This window comes from Nipponia nippon, unplaced genomic scaffold, assembly GCF_047370975.1.
Source record: "Nipponia nippon isolate SJK-2023a ecotype South Korea unplaced genomic scaffold, ASM4737097v1 scaffold_5, whole genome shotgun sequence".
Taxonomy (NCBI): domain Eukaryota; kingdom Metazoa; phylum Chordata; class Aves; order Pelecaniformes; family Threskiornithidae; genus Nipponia; species Nipponia nippon.
Window position 1 is genome coordinate 24,717,204 of NW_028262369.1, and position 17,207 is coordinate 24,734,410.

Sequence of the window (17,207 nt, forward strand, 5' to 3'; positions counted from 1 at the left end):
TATGTTTTTTCTTCAAATGTTTGTATATAAGGTGCATGGTACAGAAGTCTCTGAAAAGCAATTTGTCATTTTCCATGTAAGAATATGCATGCTATGATAAAAGTTCATGGACTCATACAGTCAAGGAATTGAGCTGTGGTCATATGGTATCATGTCTACATGAAGGGAGGAAGAGGGAAGGAGACAGGAAGGGAAGGAAAACGTACAGTTCCAAACTCAGTGGCAGTCAGGAGCTGGTGCTTTACACAGAAGAGAAATTTCAATCCAGAGGCTCCAGGGTTTTCCTGAATTCTGGCAGATGGGGAAGCTGCTGATGACTGTTAAGTTAGATTCACCTCTGGACAAGACAGCAAGTACCACCACAGACATGTCATTGCCTCAATGCAAACAAATTATACTCCTGAAGCAGTGAAAGGGGTGATGTGCCTTGCTCCACTGAACCCTGAACTGAAGAGGAACGAGAAGCCAAGAGCTGCTGCTTCCCACAGCGCCAACCAGCTAACAAGTGGCATATTACTGCTGAATGAGACAGTGAGTCAGGCCGAATTTCTGCAGAATCTGAGAACAGTTTCCCCTCCCAAAAAAAGTGCTGTGATGCTGATAATTAAAATAACTAAGTGACAATCTGGTACATATTACCCAATTTTGAGCCCTGCAAAGAAAAAAAAACACCTGAAAAACAAACTAGCTAGGTTTTTAAGAGCTATCCACCATCAATCATCACAATTTTAAAGATTCAGAAAATAATTTGCTGAAAATCTGTTGAGTTTCAGAACATCCCAGGAAATCTCTGCCTACTTTCTGACAATCTACAAGAACAAAGTGAGATTAAGTTAATTGATTATTCACAATGAGTTGCTTACTTCACTATATTACGTTTCACTATTTGACATTTAATACAGTGACAAATGCACTGTACTTAATTTCTCACAGTTTGTCCTTAATTAATAGCTAACATTCACATTTTAACCAAGCTGGAAGAATGCTAAGTAAGAGCTGATACAAAGTATTTAAAATGTCAGACCAGTACCACCTTTAGTGCTTGTATGAATCTCCTAATAAGCCTCTAAAACACACAAAACTCAGCTGATGTGTAGTTTCTGATTTCCAGAAAATGAATGGATCAATTATAATTTGATGAATACACAGTATTTACTGAGCACCAAAATGTCTCTACATAAAAACAGTCCCTGTCTCCCAAAGAAGTGACCTGGATTACTTCTGTGTATGGAAGATAGGCTGTTTAGAGGGAGAGACATGGGCAAAGGGGGAAAGATTTGAAAAGTACTGCTTAGTAAAACAGTTCACATTTGAAATTAATCCTACATATATTTTTCTGAAATAACTAGATTTTAGTGGCAAAGTATACCAGAAGCCTGGTAGAAAAAGCAGTGGAACAGAAAACAGTAAATGTTCTCTTTCTACCTTCACACAATAACAGCTGATCATACAGCCATGTAAATTGTACTCAATTTAGGAAGCAATGTATTTTACTTCTTTTATTTCTACAAGACAGAAAACCAAGCCTTTTTTTTCCCATGAAATATCTTGAGTACAGGTCAAGATCCATCCTTGGGTGGCAGTTCGATTGTTGGCACAATGTAAGTGGCTATTCACATCTATGGTTGGTTTGTACCCGCTGTTGTTGATGGCTATTAGAAATCCATTCTCACTGAGGGTTAGAGGTAGCAGGTGAAATAAAGAAGAAAAAAAGGGGGGAAAAAAAGTCAGTCCCCTAACTCAGAAAACTTCCAAGCATCATTCCGGATAATAATTAAGCAGTGTAACGGCTGAATTAGGACAAAGTTTCATTTGCACTTAAAACAGCGTAAGCCAACACCCTGGCTAAAGAAAACTACCCAGCTTCCCCTCATCCTGCCCCTTAAGTGTTTCACAGAAACGTGGTTAGTCTGTGGAGATCTGTTAGCACAACGTGACCCATACAATCATTTTTTACTGCCTGAATCTGTCATTTCGTGCTTAGCCTACCACTGCTGGGGGCCAGGGACCATTTTTTTTGTTCTTCGTTTGGAGGGCATTAGCATGAGGGCGTTGTGTCCATCACTAAAGCACCTAAGCAGCCCGGTACAAACCGAAGCAGTTATCACACCACATTCTGTATGCAGCTTCTAACAATATCAGAAACTAGAAAAAAATCAAAGCTATAGAGCATATTGTGGTACTGATGGAAACAGTAGCTACTCTATCTCAGCATTCTGATTCTGCCCAGTAGATTAGGTGCAATAACCACTAATCTTGTTAAGAAAGGTCATCTGTTCAAGCAATGAGCAATCAGCTAAAAATAATGGTGTGCCATGAGTCTAACACCTAGGAATATTGGCAAGAAAGCTCGCTTTATTTTCTTGGCCCTGGCTCTATGACCTGGTCAGACTAACAAAAGCTAATGCCTCTGTCACAGAGAGGACAATTCTCCTGATATCAGTGATTAATACTGCATCTGTCAGCTGGGGATACTTACAGCACTCTGCATCTTCCTCTTAGCCCTTGGCTGTAAAAGCAGTTTTAAGACATTCTTTTCAACAGATGATGTTCACTTTTTAATTTTGCACTCCATCTCCTCAAAGCTTAAAAGGCTGGCTGCAGATGCTGCTAGCTACTTACAAGAAATTCTACTATAAAGAAATCGCATAGGACTGTTCCTGATACTATCTCACGAATTTCCCTGTTTTTCCCTATTTCTGCACTGCCTTTAGCTGCTGACTCATAAAAAGAAGAGAATAAACCACAAGCTGCAAAGTAGATTTATTTTTTTTTAAACATAGGCAAATCTTTCTTACTTGCTTTTCACAAAATACAAATAGCAAAAGGAGTATGTTACATCCTGCCTGCTTCTCACACACACACACAATATTACTCTAAATTTTTATTTCTCTTCCCTGTATGGCAGCCTTGATTTTAGCTCATTAATGTGTTTTTGCTACTTTGAGAACAAGCTTAACAGATGTTAGAGAACTAAGCTCATAGTACCTCCTACTCAGCACTTAAAATTATGGCTTTGCATTGGATTCTTCCCACAAACATTTGAAACCTGGAACCCAATCAGCCCATGTAATGTTTACTTTCCTTTTTTCCTTACTAAGCAACCGGGATGCGCATGTGTGAGTGACTGCGCTGGAAGCAGAGTTTGTTTGTACGCTCAAGCAGTACATACCAGTCTATGCATATCCACTATTTTATTTCTGTATATCGGTGGACAACTAGCAAGAAAGAGTTAAGTGACAGAGTCCGAAAACAAGAACCACAAACCTATTTAAACTCGTTTTTCTCTGAGTAAAGCTCACCTAGATTTACAAAGCAATGCTTCAATATCTTATGAAAAAAGGCTAAAAAGGTAAATATTAATCCTTTTTTCAAGCACAGCAAGCACGGAGTTACCAAGGCAGTTCAAAGTATAGCATCTCTGCAATAGAATCTGATCTGCTTGCAAAAACATCATTTGATGCCAAGGGTTTTTCTGGAATACCAATCACTTGGTATGCCACCTACTTGTCAGCCGGATCTACAAAAAGCACTGTCATCTCTAGGTTGTAAGTGTCAGCAATTAGGGACTCTGCCTAAAGGTATTCCTTGAGAACCTAAGAACTCAGCAGTGAGGCTGGTGGAAAATATTTAGCCAAAGAACTTAATTAAGAATTTAAAGAGGAATTCTGTCATTCAGTTTTGTTTACAAAAGATTCCTTTGGTGCAAGAGGAGGCTCCAAATCAGAAATCAAGAAACTCTTCAACAGAGTTCAGAGGTAGAGGAAGGCCTCAGCACAAACTTCCTCCTTTGGAATCTGGACACCACCATTCATTGCCATATGCAAACAGAATTTTGTTGTACAATTAAAACTTTGTTTTAGATTTTCTAGCTACTGGATTCTTAGCATACAGCTTCTGCAGTCAATACAATCACGAGAAAAACAGCAAACCAGAAAAATGGTTGAAATAGAAAGTCCTAAAGGTCCAGTCAGACATGTCAATTCCTTGAGTGCAATATTCCTAACAAGAGACCAAAATATTTGATGCATGGATGATGCATGTTTATGGACTTCCCAAGTCATGGAAAGCAGTGGTGATATTACCAGTACCTTTTATACCCCCGAAGTATCTAACTCAGGAAGGCTGGCTTCTTGCCACTAAGAAAAAAGGCGCCCAAAACTTCAATACGACTTTGTCTGTCCATGGCAGAATTAGGGCTTCATATTTACAACTTATTATTTGAATTTGCAAATGGAAAGAGAGGGAGAGAGAGAAAAAATAATTTTTAAAAGACATGTCCAGCTTGACTGTGTTAGTCCATGACTACAACTGCTAAGATAGGACAAGAAGCCAAAATTTCCTCCAAGCACTAAAACAGCAATGGCCTCTTTCTTTGCAAATCACAGCAGGGACAGAATGGCTTTTGTAACAAGCATTTATGATCAAAGGGCTGCAGCATACAATAAATATTTATATGGCCCATTAAATAATAGTCTGTATAAATATTATTCAAAATGTGCGTGCTGGAAACCACAGACTTCCCAGTTTATCCTTAAACAAATGTGCTAGTTTTCTCACATAGGCAATGAAAAAAAAAAGGAGGGGTGAAACTGTCATTTGCAAAAATATTTCTTTAAAAAAAGAAAATCCTTAACATTGTTTACTTTAATTTAAAAGGAATGACTAAGTAACCAGATGACTGTTTCATTACAGCTAACTACTAAACTCAGTTTGTCCTACCTTACTTCATGGTTATCAAATTGCCGGGACGTACCTTTCTGTTAAAGCTACGGTACTGGAAGGCAGCACACTCACATGCATGCAGGCCGAAGCTCAGCAGAAGTATTTATCAGCGGCAAGTATAGATTTTGTGGTATTGTGTGCTTAAATACACGGAATTATGAAGGACTGGCATGTCTGTTTTAAACTTTGATCTTTGGAACGCTGCAGGCTGCCCAGACCCAGAGATCGTGGATAAACAGTATGTTTTCAGTACTGCAGCTGTTCTTTTCTATGGATTACCAAGAAAAAGATTAACAGGCTCAAATTAGGCTTCATAACCTTAGTGTGAAAAGATCTAAATATGTTAAATAAAAGCTGCTTTTCAATTGTGGAAAGGAGATAAAGCAAAAGAAGCATTTTTTACATTATATTGGAAATTCAGCACTTTGTTGGCTTTCTAAGGTTACAGTAAACTAACAAAACCGGTGGCAGCAGAGCGGCAATCCTTTCTTGAAGACAGTGAACTCCCTTTCTTCTTCCAGGATCTTTAATTCCTGTTTGGATGTGAAGAGACAAAGGCAGCACATGTCTGTGTGGAAGAGCGGGAGCAGACATGGAATTCTAACACTGTGTTGAAGGGCAGTACTAATATAGAATAATACCCTTAAATGCCCAAGGGACTATGCTATAACTATCAACAAGCATTTATTTTTCAGCTACCCAACAGCAAACAAAACAAAAACAAGGAACAAAAGCACACCTCATCTCTCCTTTTCCCTTCCCAAAACAGAAACACGTACATGCAGGAGATCTCTCAGTCTTTGGAATGTGAGGACTGTGTCAACAATAACAAAACTGGAATAAATAAAAACAAAGCCAAAGAAAGTATGCTTCTTCACTAAAAACCAAACACTTCTAGATAATTTCATCCATTCTCTGGTAAATTCTGTGGAGCCTTCTCACATCTCAGAACAAGGAAAAGCAGCTCCAAATAGTGGAAGACAGCTCATTTTAGTAGTAGGATCAGACCCCAGCTCCCAGTCCCATAATACCTAGATTGTTCCACCAAAACCTTCATAATTACGCTCCCCAACATGGTAACATAGTCTCAATAAATCCCACCACAGGACTGAAAATATTCTACTACTTTCTAGTATCTCCTTCTCTATATATAAATAATTCACTATGTACTAATCTTCTGTAATGTTTCCATATCTTTTTTTTTTTCCCTTTCTCAGTGTCTGAGACAAAGCCATTACTTCATCACTGCCTTCTGCCCTTTAATTCTATCTTATCTTTTGTATTTTAAATACTTTCAGGCCAAACTATTTCCACCTGCTCTGATATAAAGCAAGACATATCCCATTTTATCCTGCTGTAACTAATTAGCAGAGAAATGAAAATGACTAAGTAAATTATTCTAAGAAATGAGATCCAAAATTTATTTATTTTCAGCTTCTTTTGCCTACATAGATATCTCACTCATGAACAGCAGAAAGATGTCAGCATGACCAGTGTCAACAAATATCAAGCTCTTAAATGTACAACAAAGTTGTTTTTCTTTATAATCTGCTCTAGAAGAGATTTGTACTAAAACAGAAAAATTATGCTCGCCTTTCAGTTCTTCTCTTGAACTCACACTGGCAGATACAGCCCATAGTACCATTGATCAAATAAGAGCAATAGCATTTTGGACCCTGATTAAAGAGGACGGCTGCACTGGGTCAGATGAAAGGTCCAGTTAGTAGTGTCCTGCCACAAACAGCAGAAGCCATAAGAAAAGCATATGCCTGCCCTTTTCATCCAGTGATACTTCCCCAGGACACCTTCTTCCTCCTGCTATCTATAGTAGAGGCACTTCCTGAGCCAGAAGTTTTATCTTTAGGATTAGCAGACATTGAAGGCTTTTTCCTCTCCGAATTTGTTTGCAGTGTTTTTGAATCCAGGGAAACTTTCGCAACTGCAAACTACAGTGGTAATGAGTTATAAAGTTCTGCGTAAGCAATGCAAGAAAAAGTCCTTTCATTATTCTGAGAGTGCTACCTGCTAGTTTTGTTTGATGTGCCCGAGTTCCTGAGCTAGAGAAGACATTAAGCAATTGTTCCGTATTTACCTTCTCCATGCATTCATGATTACATCGCATTCTGAATCGTCCCCAGAAGGCTCACTGCAGCTGTCTACAGACCACAGGTGACGAGCTGAACTCACAATCTTAACATGGTCAGGTAAGTCAAAAGGCATTTTTCTGCTCTCTGTTCACAGATGTGGCAGTAATAAGTACCACAGTACAGTGCAGTAATAAGTACTAATAAGCAGCAAGTAACGATCCCAAGACCACTTTGTGCAAGTAGAGATATTGCTCAGAGATGCTCGCAGTAGAAAAACAACACGTTGGTGTCAACTGACAGGAACAGAGTGGTCCTGCTATGGAAGGCCACAGATTTCAAGCTTCAGGCAGTTCCCAAAATACTGGCCCTCAAAGTGTGTCTAAACAGAGGAATCTGGGAGCTCCTCCCAACTATATGCTTGGAGAAGACTTAAGGCTACTGCTCACCCTGGTTTTCTTTGGAAGGAAGATCAAGGCGCCCATGTGGTTGTTACATGCCCTGGTAGGCTCTGCATTGCAACAGGCACGAGACCAATGCCACAGCATGCCTCACAAAGCAGCCAGGCTGTGCGGTCAGAGACTGTGAGACCAAAGACAGACCAGCAATATCACTGTAAGATTATCAGCATGACAGTGGTAAACTGGGCTGCTCCATTTGTTCCCCAGCCTGTAACTATGCCGCACAAAAGAAACAAGTTCAGCTCGCTCTCTGCTTCACTGCTCGTCTAACACCAGGAACAGCAGGAAACAGCTGCAAAGAGGAGCTCTCAGGAAAAAGGAAGGCTGAGCAAAGAGCCACAAGAACAACAAAATGAGATGAGAAGACACATGCTACTGGGGAAACCCAACAGCTCCAATTCCCTCTGGGGCTCTCTTGGCCCTGCTTGGACTGGGCCATCACTTCAAAAGCAGAGTCTGATCCCGCATCCATTAAAGTCAGTGGCAAAACTCCCAGCCATATTAGTAATTCAGGATTAAACTCCTGACACTTGTGAACATCACAGGTACACTCACACATCTGCAGGATTTTGAATGTTTGCCATAACCTACCATTTGTCAAACAGAGGAAATGTTGACCAGTTCATGCCAAGACACAATTCTCATGCAGGAAAACCTAAGGAATTAAGAGGGTATATAGCAGCACCCTTTCTTCTCCACACCCCGAAACCGGCAATCGATACAATTCATGCACACCAACCTATTTAGATCCATTCCCTCCTCTGACACTGCAGCTGCATGCATCCCTAAAGGCTGTGCTAATAATCTGGCAGACAGACATGTCCCAAATGACACCGCAGAATGCTTGAAGCTCTGAAAGAAGACACTATCTTGTTTACATTGACTGTGAGGGGAAAAAAAATGCCATCTGATTATTACATAAATTCTAGCTGTAGCAGCTTCATGACTAGTTGAAAGGAGGTAACAGGCTCCAAAATGACTGATGGATCCAAGTGGTTGGATCCATCAGCTTATTAATCTAATGCTAAGGAAGACCTTTCTTATTCCTATATCTCTATCACTTTAACCTACCCCATGCTGAACAGAAAGAGTAATCTCCGTTCATTGCCTGCAAAAAGAGAGGCAGATTCCTGTACTGTGACTTTTGTATTTTTTCATTCTCTTCTATGCTATAACAGAAATGGAGAAACAAATAAAATAAAATAAAATAAAATAAAATAAAATAAAATAAAATAAAATAAAATAAGTATACAAAGAAAGAAGCATACAGTAAACACATCCCTAGCACAATAATGTTAATTTACAAAATATCTGTTTAAATTATAAAATATGACTTGGAGCAGAATGCAATTCAAAAGCCACAATTACAGTTCATGTAACCATACACATACTAGCTTTAAACTGCATTCCTGGAGCAAACCAGCCTCAGCACCATGAGCTTCAGTGCAGGGTACATATGCTTACCTGGAATCCTGGGTAAATAAAGCCATTATGCTACTATGGATGCCAAATTAGCCAACTTTAGGTTAGTGCTGATACTCTAACGTTAATCACATCTGCAGATTCCAGTGCTACATTCAAGGTTGAATTTGGCACTAGCTGTGTGATTACGTATCAGTAGATCAGTATAAAAATAATTTGTTCTGAGTTCACAGTTTTATGAAATGACAAAACATCAAAATTAGCATTCTGGCTGAAATCCACTGCATTTCCCATCAAGGCTTACACTTTTAAGCAACATCTGAACCAACCATCTATAATTACTCCTGGCAGATACTGGAACACTCAGGCCAGTAGTAGATGCAACAGTGAAATCAATTTTTAAAGACATGCTGTAAACCGCTTTTTTCAAGATGCTCAGCCCAGAAGCAAATATGTGTCTGTAAGTCGAATCCAGAGTTTACTATGCAATATTTGTTCACTCTTGCATAGTAAGAGCAGGAGAAGAATGACAGCCCTAAGTAATCTGTCGTTTTAAAATTAAACATTTATTTGGGCTGCAATTCCAAAAACACTAGCCCTGAAGTTTCTGTCACAACTACTTAAGAGGAAGGGAGGCTGCACATTAGCTGAGGTTAAAAGAAACACAAATTCTGCACAAAAATCAGATATCTAGATAGACCATGCATGTGTAACATGTCTATATCCCTTTCTTTTTTACGGTGAAAAACGAATGACATTTGTTCATCTGAACCCAGTGAATTCTCTTCCTTCGCCCTACATACACAGCTGGGGGTTTTGTTGGTTTGGTTTGGTTTTATCAATGCACAATCTGCCTTCGTAATGATCCTATCAGTCTCATAATTTCAAACTCCCACAAAGACAAGCCTGAAAGGGTATCAGGCCAACACCTCTCTGTAAGTTCCCTTCAATGATTTTCTCAAAACATCTGAGAAGCCAAGAGCTTGTAAACTTGCTTGCTTCAAACAGCTGAAAGTCACAAATTTTCCAACTTTATTCTATGAACGGTCTGAGTACTTTCCCTTCCACATGTGGAAATGCAGAGGGGAAACTGAAAGCAGCTCAAGACACCAACCAGAAGGTCCTAACAAGAGCCAAAAAAACAGACAATGCTGATCAGAGATTTCCCTTTGAAAATGAAGCTCAGAAACACATTTCTACCAAGGCCATGCCACTACTGTTGATTTTGCACATCAGGCTATTTGATATTCCAGTGGCAGGTACCAGGGAAAAATTTCAACATGAGTCACTAGAAAAGCCCAAGATACAAAACAGGAACACACAGCAGAGCTATTCTGATCCCCTCCTGTAAATCTACTAGTTCTCAGGAAGCAGATCAACCTCTAACAGTCTAAGAGAACGCTTAAAGGAAGAATGGCTTATGGAAAGAGAGAAGGCAGACTTATTGAGGAAGTACAAGAAACAAAATTAATAAGAGCCCTATTTGGGAAGAGGATGATTTTTTTCAAAAGAACCAACAGTTTCAAATGATAACTTAGCTGTAGCACCGTTAGAAACACAGGACAGAGTAGCAAAAGTGGCTAAGAATACACATAAAACCTTCCCAGCGTAGTACTAGTTTATTTAGTCTCTCCTGACACTATAAATTTATTTCTACCCTGATTATTATAGCTGGAAACAGCTGTACCTACAAGAACCCAATTCCCTCTATTTTCTTTTTTCGTCTTCCTATCCCAGGCACCCTTCCCAGGAAAAAAAAAAAAAAAGAAAAAAGCTGCTATTTTTTTTTTTTACCATACACCAGTACATATTCGTGAAGGGGGCCATTAACTTTTAAAGACACTTTAACATTCCAATATGTTTTTGTACTATATTTAAGTACATTTAGAAAAAAGTTAATTTCAATAAATTAAGCAAATGGTCTTCAAGGATGAGGGAATACACAAGGATGAAAAATGAGGAGACCACCTTCACAGTAATGTGTCTAATACTTTTTAAGAACCTCAGAGATGAGAGCACCCGCTCCTCTCCTTCCCTGACATTTATTTCTTACAGGTTCTCCAGAGAAGAGGCACTGATGCTAAATTTATTAAACTAGCTAACAAGTCCCAGGCACCTCAGTAGAGAAAAAATGTGCAAGGTCACCAGTTCCTAACCAGTGCAGACCACGTCACTAGTGAGGAATACAGCCATTACGGGGAGGCCTGGAGTGGAGCACAAGTAAACTCCATCAGGTTATTGGGGTGGGCTCCATGCCAGCCCACAAGTTTTATGAGAACACAGGAGCAACTGCCACGTGAAGGAGACAGTGCTGGAAAGGCGCGAGAAAGCGGAGCTGCAAGAAGAGGAAGGAGGCAGCGGTGGAAGCAAGCAGCGAGAGGACACCAGTGCCAGCAATACCTGTGCCAGAGACACAAGACTGGAAACTACCAACTTGAGTAAGGGCAAGAAATATATTTAAGGAAATCTCCCAGGGATCTGGAGAATTAAGCAACTATGTAAGTGATGTACGTGTCCCATCTGCCTATGTCAGGTCACCTGAGCGCTGCCATTGGAAGCTCAGGGAAAGGTGGTAGGGAAAATGGTGACTCCTACACCACTGTCCGCAGGAGGAGGCATTGGGAAGAAGCGACGTGCCTGCCCCAGCCCTGCAAAACCTCAAGTGCCTCCCCAGGCGCTGTGCACCCCCCATGCTGCCTGGAGCTTGTCAACGCAAAGGGCCTGTGAAAAAGGGCAGACCCGTTCTCATTAAACTCAGGCGTTATATATAGGCTGTGCTGTTGAGAAACATCAGTAAAAGCAAACTTCGGGAAGCCCGGCAGGGAGATGAGAATGTAAATCCTATAACGCTCCACCAGCTACGTGAAAACCAGGCTCTGAAAACTGATTCAGAGCAATTTAATCACACAGCCAACGCACGCCCTGGACAAGCTGCATGCCGCCTGGGGGTGCAGCGAGAGGGGTTCCCTGGGGAAAAAGCCGGAGAAGGGTGTTACACACAGGCATCACAGATTTTTTTAATTAAAAATCACCACCGCAAACGCGATAGCGTTTCTCAACCAGCAGCACCTCACGAACAGGGAAGGAGTTTTCTGAATGTCACCGCGTTCCGCTTTCAGCCCGGAGCTGCGGAGAGGGGGCTGGGCTGGGCTGGGCGCCCGCCGGGGCCTAGCAGGGCCGGCCGCCCGCGCGGACAGGGCAGGCCTGGCCGGGCCAGGCCGCGCCGCCACCGCTAACGGCCGCAACGGCCGGCGGCGGCGTGCGCGAGGCTGAGGGAGCGCGCTCCCCTCAGGGGCGGCACCCGTCTCGCCTGGCTGAGGGGGAGCCCGCCCGGCCGCGGCTAGTCGCCACCGGGGTTTGGCGAGCGTCAGTCACTTACTTGTCCAAACTGAAACACTATATTAGCTGCGCAGGGAGCGGGCTACAGAAACCGCGCTTTTCCTGACAGGGCAATTTCCTGACCGCCGGCCGCTGCCGGGAAGCCCGCCGCGCTCCCCCCCGGGCCCGGCCGCGCTTGCGCTGCCGTCCCCCGTTGGGGCGGGGAAGGGGAGGCGGGAGCGGCTGAGCCTCCCCCGCTCGCCTTTGAAGGCTGCGCCGGCCGGTGCCGGCATCTGGTTTGCATTTGGGGCCCGCGTGTGGAGCTCGCCCCGAGCGCTGCTAAAGGGATCTGCTGTGTGTTAGGCATAGCTGTCAAGCTGCACTGCCCTGGAAAGCCGAGCGTGCACTGTGCCCTGTCAGGAATTCAACTGATACGAGTATTTTTGCCTCGGAAAGGGAATCATATTTCTCTCCTATTTAAAAGCAAATAAAACAGAAACGAGGAGGGGGTTTGGCTCTTTTTGTTAAAGGGGTTGTTGCTAATCGTATTTCTCAGCTGCAGCCCTGCTGCCCTACAAGGCTGCAGAAATATTGGGGGTTGCAGAAGCATTTAGCATTTAAGCGGTGCAAGAAGCCACATCGAGAGCCAGGGGAAGAATAAATAAAGGAAACAAGCAGAAAATGTCTGGACTGAGGACATCCCCCACCTTGAGCCATAAATATATAATCACTTCTTAAATAAATGAAACAGGACTGCAAGCCATGAGTTAGAGTTTCTGCATGGGGTTACACTGCTCGAGAGTTTCACCTGAAAAGCTGGAAAATTCCTGATATGAGGAATAAACCCTGAGTTTATTTAAGGTTTGCTTAAAATGGATCTCTTGAAAACAGAAAGATAGGCCAGCAGTGGCTGCACACCAACAGTGGGTAGGAGCAGGCCCCACCACGTCCCTCTGTGACCCACGTAGGGAGGAGCGTGTGGAAACCCTCACGTTCCCATGATGTCCAAACACTTCTGAAGAGGCCCCAGGGAGCCACCAGGGATTTTTCCCATTATCCCCCAAATATTCTACAGCAGGAAATCTTGTAGCAAAAAGCTCTCTTGCAACATTTTCAGAGTTTTCCCACTTGGGCCCAGGCAGAAATACTGCACGAACAACCTTGCTCAGGGAAAGATGAGTGTTGTCTCATGGTTAGAGCACAGGGTTCGTGGTCAGGGGCTGTGGGTTCTTATTCCAGCTTTGCCACTGAATCATTTTGAGAGCTTCGCTAGTCACTTTGTATTAGAACCAGTTAGTAATTTTCCGTTGGAATGATTTTCTGATGGAAAACACTACTTCTACAAAACTGAAATCTTCTGGGTGAAAATCGACTTTCTGTTGGAAATACCTTGTGTCTAGGCAGGGTAGGAAAGGACATCAGACCCAAACTGAAGTATTTTGAGTTTTCTTGCCTTAGTACAAATGTTTTTCTTTGAATAGATAGATTTAAAAAAAAAATACCACCCTCCTGACTGTAATTCCAAGTCAGCTCATTGCACGGTGGGAGCGTGTGCTCTCATGCTCTGCTTTGCTCCCCGGGAGGTCTGCGCCTCCCGTGGTGGGATGCAAATTTCTTTCTTCTGAGACGTTTACATCCCGATCTGAGCCAGACCGGTCCAGGCACACAGGCACCTGGCCCATGGGAACAAATTGAAGTGTAAGGCTACCACTCTGACCAAGGAAGTGCACCACGGAGAGAAAGTATAAAGTTCGGAGACAGAAACAAGCTGTTTCACGTTAGTTCAGTGACCCAAAACATAGCACTGTGACTGTGGATATACCAAAAGGATTTGTTCAACTGAAAAGCAGTAAAATGAAGCCCAGAGAAATGGACCCGAATGTGCTTCTACTATCTCTGACAACCAAATCCTATAAACCTTTCCCTACACGTACTGAGCTCCAGTTTATAGTTCTTGCTCTTCACCCTCCCAACTATCTCCCTTCTTCGCTGTTTTGTTCCAGAATCCTATTCCTCTGTTCATTAAAAACAAATTTAATGATTTCTGTCCTCCGTATATTCATGGATTGCTGACACTTTCTTTTATATAAATACTGCTTGTTCTCCTCCCACAGTGTATTTGTAGACACCATTTAAATCCCATCTTAACTTTTGTTTTGCTAAGTTGAACATTAACCACTTACATTTTCATAGCAGCAAGTTTTGAATTATCTAATAAGCTTTCTCTGCACTTGTTTCAGTCAGAATTCATCTTTTCTGAACATGAGTGATCATAGCCCAACATAGTGCATAACGTTCAAAACGATGTGACTTGTACGGTGGCAATAATAATTCCCTATACACCCTTTTAGTTAAAGGCAGGGATCAATCTTGCCTTTTTTACACCTATATCACATTAGTACCTTGATTTATCCAGGTCGTTTTGCTCCAATAAATAGCAAAAAAAAAAGTTATCGGTCTGTAAGTACAGACAAATGTATTAACTTTTCCTTAATACATTTTTCCATTTCATTGCACTTCTCTAGCACTCACATGGTTTCTTTCCAAGGGGGTGACAAATGAAGATATTTTCAAGAACAGTTACAAGATCTCCAGCCTCCAAAATCAAAGTCTTGAAGATGCTTTTTTTTTTAAATAAAAGAATAAAGTTTAGATTATCACATATTCCCAAGACCACATGAGGCTTAATTCATTACTCCTTTGAAATATTCTGAAAGCTGAGGGTTAAGAGGTGTTATATTAGTGCAGAATAATGATGATTAATCTGTGTTTCCTATCAAATGCAGGAAGAGTAGATATGTGTGCAGTGAATCCTCCATAATTTCAAAATCTTGCTATAAACTTGAAAATATCTTGTAGACGTATGTACCTTAAATGGAACACAAGACCACTTCTTTTCTGTTTAGAGTGTGGCTGTTATAGTTTTGCTTCAGATGTTACCACTGCAAATAACCTCCCTCTTTTTCCAAGATTCTAGACAGATTCACTTATAATATACCCTTTTGCCTTTTCACTAGAGAGTAACTAATGAAAATTCCATTTTAAACGTGCTTTCTGTAAGACAAGAACGTTCTTTTTTTCATTATTAACAAAAGCCCGTGTTTCAGGCTGTAGGGATACAGCTTCAGGTAGCGTAAATCAGCATTGCTCTGAGATGGCCTGCAGTCCTCTCAACCAGCACTGCAGAACAATTTAGTGGTTTTAGATGACAGTTGGCATCTTTGAAATATTCTCTTTTGCAGAACTAGACTAGATGTGACACTTGCTGGAGAAGAAATCTTGCATAAATCTGTCTAAAAAGACTCACTTAATCATATTACTTCACTAGCAGTGGTAACCTTTGGAGGCCAAAGTCCAGACAGGTTGAGAAATGGAACATGAGTACATAAAGGTGACAATTCCATTAACTGCAATCAACGAGAGAGGTGAATGGTGAGATAAAGACAAATGACTTATTCTATAAAGAGAAGAAAATATGTGTGTGTAGGGGAAAGAGACAGAATGAACATTTTCCAGCCTTGTCAAGGAAATAAAGATCCAGTCCCGCTCCATTGAGATGAACACAAAAACGTTTCTCAGTGTCCGTGGATGCAAGCTCCGGCCCAACATCCCAGCCCGCTGTTGAATGTGAGTGTGAACCGTCATTTCAGGAGTGCACAGGTACACAAGTGAGATGCCCCAGTAAAAAACTACATGCAGAATGTCTTGCTGAATTGCCCACCATAGCTGTGCTGGAAATGCAAATACTGGGCCTAGCTTTGCAGTCAACAGGGCATTTTGCAAAAATAAGTAAGTGGAAAAATTGTTGGCATTTCTGAATCCAGTGATTCAGGATTCTGAAATATACCCGACAAGATCTTTCAGTCCAGCGGGGTGCACTTCAGCCCCCAAGGCTGAACAGAAACAGCTTTGGGACTTTCTTTTGGGGCCCAAATCAGAAAGCGGGGGTACTGAAACTACCACTACAGGGAAAAAAAAAAGAGTTCTTACACAGGTCCATTAGCCAACTTCAGCAGAGATAAAAGAGAGATTATCGCGATATATTCTCATCCAGTACCCTTCAGTGAGGCCAAGGACAGCATAAGTAGCATCGCTAAGACAACTTCACATGACCTAAGTTTTTTCAGAGGTGGTGGAAGCTTAGAGACGAGCCATGCTGGCTACTGAGCTGCTCTGCAACTCTGGAAATGAAGCCACAAAGGGATGTAATCTATTATCCCTCAAATCTTTCTAAATTTAAGATAAAGAGGAAATAAATAATATAAAATCTATCTATATATGCAATCTACTCTTCTTTTGCAATTTTCCCACTTATGCGTGGCATTTTCAAGAATTTCTGTGGAGAAAACCTCATCTAAAACCAATCCATGTACAAAACAAGCAGATAAGCAGATTGTTTTACTTACAGAAGCAGAAATGGCTCTTTGAGCATTCGAAAATTCCGCTTACTTAGGTATTGATTAGCATAAGAACTGAAGGGAAGAAAAGATTTTTAAAGAGCCATGTAACTTGTGCTTGCTTAGGCAGTTCATACAAGCACCTGAGGGTGGTTTTCAATCTCATTTTTAAGAAGCTGTATAACACTGGTGTAGGAAATAGAAGCTGGGGAGTACTCTGGATGAAATGCTTACTGAGTCATTAGACTAGGACTATTCATTCAAACAGAAAAATAGGGAAGTAAAAACCAACTGAATACTATGCAACAACAAGAAGGAATTTTTGCGTGTACAGTAGGAAAAAAAGGAAATTTCCTTTGGGGGAGTTCTTCTGTTTTTAACAGAGATATTAAGTTACTGTTAGATACTAGAGCAGCCAAAAAGGGAAACCCCTGTTTTACACAGCTCTAAATATAGCTAGAAAAATAATTCAAATTTTATCAATTTTTGACCCATTTCTTTAGATTTTGGGTAGCTCATCTTTTAATACGAAAGTCAGAAGCCGATACAAAAAAGCATACCATATTTCAGGCTCCACCAAAATTCCAGTGTCTTGCCTGTTCCTGCCTGCCCTCTTGGCTGGATACCAACATCCTCTGTTCTCAGGGGAGTCAGCCTTCCAAAAAACCACTTGGCACTTGAGTCAGGGCTGCTCTGTTTTCCTAACGTTCACGGCAGGCAGGATGTTTTCTGACTCTGGTACCCAACAGTTGAGCATTCCAGACAACACGGGGATTTTTCTTTCAAAACCGTACTGCCAA

The 17,207-nt window shown here is 41.5% G+C and overlaps 1 protein-coding gene across 26 annotated transcripts in view; it reads right to left on the reverse strand.

Moving 5' to 3' along the window:
- The window catches only part of FGGY (FGGY carbohydrate kinase domain containing), a 330,344-nt gene that overhangs the window by 138,197 nt on the left and 174,940 nt on the right, over positions 1-17,207 (reverse strand). Inside the window, exon 1 of one of the 26 annotated variants that reach the window (XM_087730898.1) lies at positions 12,072-12,251. The exons of 24 other annotated variants lie outside the window; for them this stretch is intronic. The gene's annotated coding sequence lies outside the window, so the exon portion shown is untranslated. Of the gene's footprint in view, positions 1-4,756; positions 4,870-12,071; positions 12,252-17,207 lie in introns of those variants that run through there. One more of the 26 variants, XM_087730906.1, reaches the window with a different exon arrangement.